Source organism: Corvus moneduloides, chromosome 2 (assembly GCF_009650955.1).
Source record: "Corvus moneduloides isolate bCorMon1 chromosome 2, bCorMon1.pri, whole genome shotgun sequence".
Taxonomy (NCBI): domain Eukaryota; kingdom Metazoa; phylum Chordata; class Aves; order Passeriformes; family Corvidae; genus Corvus; species Corvus moneduloides.
In genome coordinates, this window is record NC_045477.1 from 29,642,884 (window position 1) to 29,651,631 (window position 8,748).

Consider the following 8,748-nt stretch of genomic DNA (forward strand, 5'->3'; position numbering starts at 1 on the left):
TTCTGCAACAAATGGTAAATTTTTAATCCTCAATAATTTCTTGAAGGCAAGCTCCATCTAGACAACTTTACCCAGATCCCTGGTATGTGGAGAGTTGTAAACATCTAAGACGTTTGGAAGGTCAGACTATGTGATTTTAGGCTTGCTTCTGGCCTTAAATTCTAATAATCCCCTTTATTTCAAAGAAGTAGTGAGCACAAACTCAGTACACGTGAGAACAGGGGTGGAGAGGAAGAGTAATGAGAAAAAAGGTAGGAACAGCTACACATAACCAAGTTCAGAACTTATGTACAAGCATAATGCCAAAATGGTGATAAAGCACATTTTGTCTTTGACCTTGTACTTGTCCTTCTACCCTGGCTAAAGCCAGGTAGACAACACTGTGTATTCTGAGGAGGCTGTCAGTGCTGTGCTAGTCAGCTTGAGAACTACTCAGTCAGTAGGAAAAATGCCTGTGCCTCGTTAAACTGTTCCTGGTATGTTGCAGCTGAAATTGTTTTGCTCTTTGTGCTACCATTGCATTCTGTGTCCTCCCGTTTTATAAAATGGAGCAGAATTCATAGAATCACAGAAAGTTAAGGGGTTGGAAGGGACCTTAAAGATCATCTAGTCCCAACCTCACCCACCACTGGCAGGGCCATCTCCCACTAGACCAGGTTACTCAAAGCCCCATCCAGCCTGCCTTTGGACATAGCCAGGGTTGAGACATCCACAACTTCTCTGGGCAACCTGTTCCAGTGCCTCATCACCCTCACAGTAGAAAGTTTCTTCCTAAAACCTAACCTCTGCTATGACCAAGGGTTGTCAGTCACATGAGGGGTTTTGCTTATACTTTGACTCTTTGAAATACTTGTGTGCACCTTGCTGGGTTAATCATTCCATATGAAGTTACTTCTTTTAAGATTGCATCAAATACTGATAACCTACATATTTGAAACATAATAAATCTAGTGAAGAATTTCCAGTCTCTGTTTAGATAGCATATTGTGTGAGAAGTGTTGCACAGTGCACAACCAGCTGAAATACACATCATCACAGGCTTCTGTCCTGTTTCTGGATACTGGCTAGTATTATAATCCAGTCTTGAGTTTTAGTGACTGGGGATAAGGCAAATATGCTGTCTCATAACTCTTACATGCTTCTTTACCACACACGTTAAAGGTACTTGCCTTGAAAGCTGCAATTTAGGATTCTAGGCACACCTCTGTGTGACAGAGACCATCCTGTATTTTATGGAGAGTGGACTGACTATAGCAAGACCCACGCATGAATTAAGTGTTATTCAGGATAAAGTGAAAGCTAATTTTAGATAAGATTTCTAATTTCTGATACATAATGTTTGATGATCTTCCCTTTTCTGGCAGTTGTTCTGATGTTACCTGTGCTGTGACTGGGAATGGGGTTCCACACCTATAGAGCACAAACCAAAAGAAGGTTGCTGCAATGCCAGAGCCCTGTGCTCTCTTTTGAGCATGAGCCCATACACTCATGAATTCAGCTGGTCAGTAATCACTCTTTCCTGAGAGAAATTGTGCAAATATATTAATAACAGCACTGGTATAAGGAAAAACGGAATATAGACAGACAGATATTCTTTTGTGTTGCTGTAGAATTTCTCAACAGCATATTTTTCTCAGTATTTTAAAATCCTTCAAACTGTTTTCTCATTTGCAAAGGTAAAATGTCATCTTTTCCTTCCTGTATTTTAGGGTATATGTGCTGGCTTTCTGAGTGGTTATCTGATTCAGGGATTTTTTTAAGCAAAGGACTAAGTGCTGCAGCCTCGAGTGCAGTAGATCAAAAATTAGGAAGGCAATAGAACAAGAAAGTGTGAAGAAACTCCCAGTGGGGAAGATTTTATGTAGGAATGTTCATGGTAGGTTAGTTGCCTGGGATTCACTCAGCTTTTTGAGCAGGTTTTCTCACCTGTAGCGATGTCTGTGCTGCCTTGTATTGCATTCAAAACTTGCTCAGGTAAATAAGCTGGACGACACAGTTGTGCCATCTGTTTAAAATCCCCAAGTAGGATAACATTTTCAGCTACTCAGAGAGAAGAACAGCTGTATTTACTCTCAGCTTAATAGTTCAGCTGTTTGGAAGTGCAGCACACAGAGATCAGAGATGTGGAAGTCTTAGGACTATGCAGCCTGTATTCAGAACCATGATGCATTTTGAAAATTGTTTGGTTTGTATCCCCACTGAGAGGCAGAATGCAGTGGGTGTCAAGTTCTTGGTTAACTCTGTATCAGAAACACAACTCTGATTAAGTAAATGTAAACTCTCTTATGGGGGTCTCAGACAACTGATTTGAGCAGAGTAGTTTTTATTACAGAATTGCTGGAATTTTTCTACTTGTCATTATTCAGAATAAATTGCCACAATTATTAAAGAAAGTGTCTAAAAAACCAGCAAAGCTTTATATTCATCAACATGGAGCCATCTCGGGTTAAGAAAATAAAAAACAGTTTATGTTTTGCTGTTATGGCTTCTGAGCCAGAACAATTTCAAGGGAAAATTTCATTTCAGCAGGTATGTAGGACACAGATATCAGAACTTTTCTATGTCCAAGTAGAGATTAAATATATTTCTGTTCGACTGAGCATTTTCAGCAATGATTATCTTCATATTCAGCTGATCTGGTTTTCAGAAAAGCTGAACTCCTATGAATTCTGATGGAGAGTTAATCCACAGAGCAATAGATATCACCCATATAGATATTAGATATCCCCCTTTTTGCTATTTACAAGGGGTGCATGTCTGCTAACCCCACTCACCGTGTTGTGAGTCAGTGAAGAGAAATTATGCAGCAGCTGATGCTTATCATGATTAGATTGAATCACCTCTATCATTCCCTTCTGTTGCTGCCTGGAAAGTTCTATTGTGGCTTCGGAATCTTGAGAACAAGCCCAAATCATCTGCTCATCTATGTACAAGAATTTTTTTAGTTACAAAATAATGTAACATGTTTTATTCAAAGGCGGCAGGATTTTTGTGGGGAGAGAGGAAAACTCTCTTCAAGGGGTCCTTCAGTGTCTCAGAATTCAAATCATTATGTACAGCAGGATATTCTTTTCTTCTAAAAGATCTTTTGGGCAAAACTTGTTCTATAGCTACCAGCCCTCCTTTCATGCAAATGGCTTCACTCTCAGCAGCGTGCAGGAGCTTGTACTGAGGGGCTCAGGACCCCAAAATGGGGCACAGCTCAAGAAAATGTAATTAAATCAGGCAGACAAAGAATGTTACCTTTAAAAAGAAATCAATTATTTGTATTACAAGAGCTCTGTTAGCTGATACAGCATTTTCAAATGAACCAAGTGAGGAGACTCATTGTCTGAGCCAGGGTGCAGTCAAGCCTGGGAATGAGAACCAGGTGTAGAGTTTTATGGACAAACTCCCTGACATTTAGAGGTAGCAGCTGCATTCCAAGGTTGTAAATCTGGCCTCATAAAGCCTGTGCACTTTTTATATATGGGGTCTGATATACCCCCAGGTGTCAATGGTTTAGCTAAATAATAGAGTTTAGGGGGGGGTTAGGTTGATGTTTGTAGCCACTTGAACTAAAACCTAGTTCAACTGGCTTGTATTTAATTGGAGTTGGCACATACATGCCTTCTCCAAACAGAGATATGCTGAGCAAGTCTTTATATGTCAAGTTCAGGCAGACATGAATTTCCTTAAGCCCTCCCTGTTCTCCACTCAAATCTCTGCTGCTGCCTTGCGTTCATTTATTCTCACTGCAGCAGAATGGCTACATCCTCACCATGGGCTGCCTGCGGTCCTAGAGTGATCAGCAAGAGTGAGAGTTTGAGATTTCAATAAACATTTGAGGTAGTCATTTGAGGTAGGCCTTTTTGTGCTGAGTAGGGCAAGGCATCTCTCAGCTCAGTGAATTTTTCTTTAATGTTAGAAAAATAAAGGAGACTGTTTTTCCTGTCTCAGACCAAATTCATTACATTTACTTTCAAAAACATAATTCATCACCAAATGCCATCAGATCTGGTGTCATTTCAATGCTGGGCTTGTTTTCTCAAGGACAGTATCACTAAGTCTTCGGGGGAGGGAGAGGAGAGGAGAGGAGAGGAGAGGAGAGGAGAGGAGAGGAGAGGAGAGGAGAGGAGAGGAGAGGAGAGGAGAGGAGAGGAGAGGAGAGGAGAGGAGAGGAGAGGAGAGGAGAGGAGAGGAGAGGAGAGGAGAGGAGAGGAGAGGAGAGGAGAGGAGAAAGAAGAGAAGAGCCTCTCCAAAGTAAAGCACTGCAAAAATAAACAGGTCAATATACATATCCTGCTGTTCTCCTTGAAAAATCCATGTTGCTCAGCTCAGTGTCCTGGACAAAATTATATGTTTATCTTTTGCAGGCCACTAACACACCTGTCAGAACTGCTGTTACCCAAACTATCAGCCAAGCCAATTCTTGCTGGATATCACAAGGCAGCTACCAAAGGGAGCAGATGCTCTGTTCAAATAAAAGCAAGTGAAGTTCTGCCCTTGCTTAAATACTGTGACACTAGTACAGTATTTAAACAAACATAAATGGAATGACAGCCTCAAAATCTGGAAAGGCTATCTGACAGTCAAACTGAAATCATAATTAGTGACCCACCATCAGGCTTTAAGGATTACTTTAAGGATTAATAATTAAACAATAAAAAGATTTCATAATAGTATGAACTTCCAAGAAAAGTGACAGAATCGCATTGCTTGAGTCATCTTAATATGAATAATCAGTGAGCAACACAATCAAACATGTCAGGGAAGAATAAATCTACTGAGGCATGAGGGGAGATTAATTCCTCTATTGAAAGGTAAGAAGGACAAAAACGCTGGGAGCTTTTCCTTTTTCTCTTCCTTTGCTGAGTGGGACTTCATTACAGACTAGCAATAACATTTCAGAGCATGGAACTACCAGTCAAGTGGTATTTTGATACTCTTCAATATAATTTTAATCAAAATATATTTAATGTTTCTTTACTAAAATTGTCGGGCTTTCGCCATTCTCAAAATTCAACTTTAGCTACCTGGAAAAAAAAATTCTGGAACAAAAGAATGTAGTTTCTTGATTCCTGAATTACAGGTAGCACTGTAATTCACACACACTTCTTCCACAGCCCTATTACAAAAGTTCATGAGATCTGTACAACCATCCAGTCTTATGTGGATACACCTATCCAATCAGGTGATGAGCACCTACATTAAAAATCATTCTGAATAATATATAATACATTTGACAGAAGTTTGATTAAATTTTTAATTAAGGGGTATTGCATTTACTGCATCTTCACAAAATTTTAATGGTAGACTTTAAACATTCATTTTAGGCGTTTTAGCATAATGAAAATCCTGCTGAGAATAAAGACAGAGAAAATTAGGCACAGATGCAGAAAATTTTAAGGCAAAGGTAGAATTACACAGACAGTGATCTTATCCTTAAAGATAAAGCAATAAAATTGGTTAGAGTGGCTCAAAAGAACATAGGGAACGAAAGAAAATAATTAGGCAAACCCAGAAGATTCAGGTAGAATGATAAGAGATCCTTCTGCACAAACACAACTCTGTAAACCTGCAAAACAGTTCCCTCAAGAACAGAGGCCCAAGCATTTGTAATCTAAAAGGTTCAGACTTCGGCAGTGGCAAAAAATATGATTTTGGGACTGCCCAGGGTAGATCACAATGAAATGACATTCCAGACTTTCACGTATATTTCCTTATGACAAAAAATATTACCTTTAGCTTGACTTTTGTCCATTTTTAAAATTTCCTGCAACGTCATGTTCAAAATTTTAATTATTCTGTAATCAGCTGCTGGCGAGGGGGCTGGGGGGGTGGTTAATTTATCAATAGTTCAGACTTAATCTGAGTTAATGCTTGACTCCCTCTAGGAGTAACAACTGACAGGAAGACCTCGTCAATTTTCCTGAGGAACCTGCTAAACTGAGGGACATCTACATTGCTGCCATCTACATTACAGCCTGTTCTTAACTCTGAGGATATCACAGTCTGCGTGGATAGAGAGAACCTGTAAAGACTTCAGAACAGCCCCCTTTTCTATGAAGTGAAACACATGAAGGGAACTTAAAAGACTTGGTAGAAGGATTTCTCACATCTTTTTGTGGGATACTAATGGAGGATCTGGACCTACTTTCCACAATGGGTTTAGGGTAAATGATGAGCCCTGTATCTTCTTTCAGTGTTTCATTGAGACTGACATCCAAATATATGTGTGATACCTCTGTTTCCTTGTGCTGAAAGGCAGCAAAACAGAGGTCCTGGATAGTGACTGCAGATGTTTATATTACCCACTGAACCATTGGGGAACTATGACAACCATTTATCTTATCTATCTATTTAATAAACCAGGTATTGCGGTGCTGGTAAAGAGCAGCTGACAGCACTACCTAGTGTTGTGCAGAGCCAGTGAATGCTGGACAAGTGCTGACTCTACATGCAAGCGTACTCCAGTCTCTTCATCCTTTTCAGCTCTTTCTTCTTCAGTTTCTGAATGGCATTGTGCAGATGCAAGTCAGAGAGACACAGACCTCTTGCTAATTTGGTTCTCCAGCCTTGTATGTCTGTGGTGTGGCACCTGTTGGCAAGATCTGCTGTTACCCCAATCTTGCCCTTTCAGCATGTTTGTCAGTAACTGCAGGCTTGACTTCTCAATTTCTTAAGCACAGCCTACCCCATGAAAAGCAGGCAGGAGGGTTTTCATTCCTGCCTTATGAAAAGCATGATGCTGCATGTTGTTAGTGCACTTTCTTACGGTATCACCTTATTTTACTTAAGTTAATGAACTGATGAAGAAGCAGCTTCTTTTTTTATTTTGATTTTTTTTTCATTTTGGCAGATTAAGCTGGCTGGGTCCTTACAGGCAGAACCCCTGTGGCTCTCAGTATCAGAGATAATTACAATGGGCATGAAGCCAACCTTTATGCTACTTAAAAATTATTTATTTCTCTTAACAATGACATCTTTATTTTCAAACTTTCCAGAGGGGTCATTATGTATTGTATTGAGCTGAAGCTCCCATGCTGGGATGGAGCAAGATGAAAGGTTTGAATCTTTAATTAGGATTCTTTTTTTACCCGAATTTCCTGGTTAGAGCAGAAGGATGAGAATCAAAGCGACAGCTTTGTGTTCTGGCTGTGTATTTCCATCTGTCAGAAAGAAAGGATTTGGTTACTGAATTTTGTACTATGACAAGAATCAATGATCCCATCTACTTGAGACTGGTTGACAAACTTGAAATGGGAACAGTAACCCACAAATAATGCCAGGAATATGTGCAATTTGTGCATGGATCTCAGATGTCTCATGCTGGAAAATGCTGAGGCCTGGCCGTGTAAGATTGGAAGGTAATTTGACACCTTGTACAAAGTCTAGTCAAGTACAGTAAATGTGCAATAACCCCAGAATGCTGAATTACCACCTGAGTCAAAATTATATTTCCTTTGTGACATCTTCACCAGCTCCCATGTCATGTAAAAGCTGAATTATAGATCTTCTGGTTATGCAAAATGTCTGATCTATAAAAGGTGGATCATTTTTATGCATGTCTTGAGAGTTCTCCAAGTGTTTGCTGCCTTGAGAACAAAAACCTCTAACCAACTCTGGTTTGCTGATGCAGCAAAACTCATTTCCTGTTACAAATGTATTTATTTTAAGACCATGAATGGGCAATTTTTATTGTTCCAGGCTTTGGGAATCTCCCATGCTCCAGGCCTTGGAGAATAACAAACTATTCAGAAACTTCTTGCTTGTAAAATCTGTGGTACTCACGAGAGAGGTAATGCCCCTTCTTGTACTAGTCTAGGCTGCAATACTTTTTTAGAAGAAAAGTACTGGGGCCTGCATGTTTGGACAATGGCTACAAAACTGTAGCAGTAGCAGAAAATAAACTTGCCAGGGTGGAGGGGAAATGGCTGAATGGCTGGGGATTCAGCACCAAGATGTTTAATTTATTAAAATGTCTCTAGGTGCAGTGAGGGATGCAGCCCCTCATGTGACTGCCTTGTAGGACAGTGTGGGTGTCACTCAGTTGCGATGGACACAGCCCCAGAGCTTGTCAATGAAACGGTGACATCTGAGCTGTAAGCAGGTATAAATAAATGAAAGGACAGTATCAGGACATCCAAGTGATCAAAAATGGTCCAGTAGTGGTCCAGAACTGCATTAGAGATTCACTCAGGATCCCAAAGAGCTAGTGAAAATTACCTACTCAAGGATATTCTATTTACCCATGACTCAGTATCTTGATACCTCTGAACACTTTGCTTTCACTCCAAGAGATGAACTGTGGACCTACACTGTCTAAAAACCCCATGTCCCTACATTGTGTGCTTATGATGACCTAAAAAGCCCATAAGTCAATTTTGTCCGTGGAATGTATCCCATTCTCAGCTCTTTTTCTCCATTTCTTATTCCTATGTGATTTGTCTGGATTGATAATTGAGAAAGATCACATTGTGATACCCTCTGCAGATATGTTTCAGTGCTGAGAGAAGCAGTGTGGATTCAGATTTCCTATCTGAAGCTCATTCTCACAGATGTTGCTACACAGACCTGCCAGAGAAAAGTAATGTAAACAGTCCTGGGGAAGAGCCTCCTCCCTGAACAAACACAATTCATGAGAGGAGAAGCATCTGAAGTTCTTGTATGTTCATGTAGCCCTTAGGAGCAGTAGTATTTATTTTGTGGTTTTGCCTAAATTTCAGGGTGAACATTACATTTTACCCTGTAAGGTTTTGGAGGGGT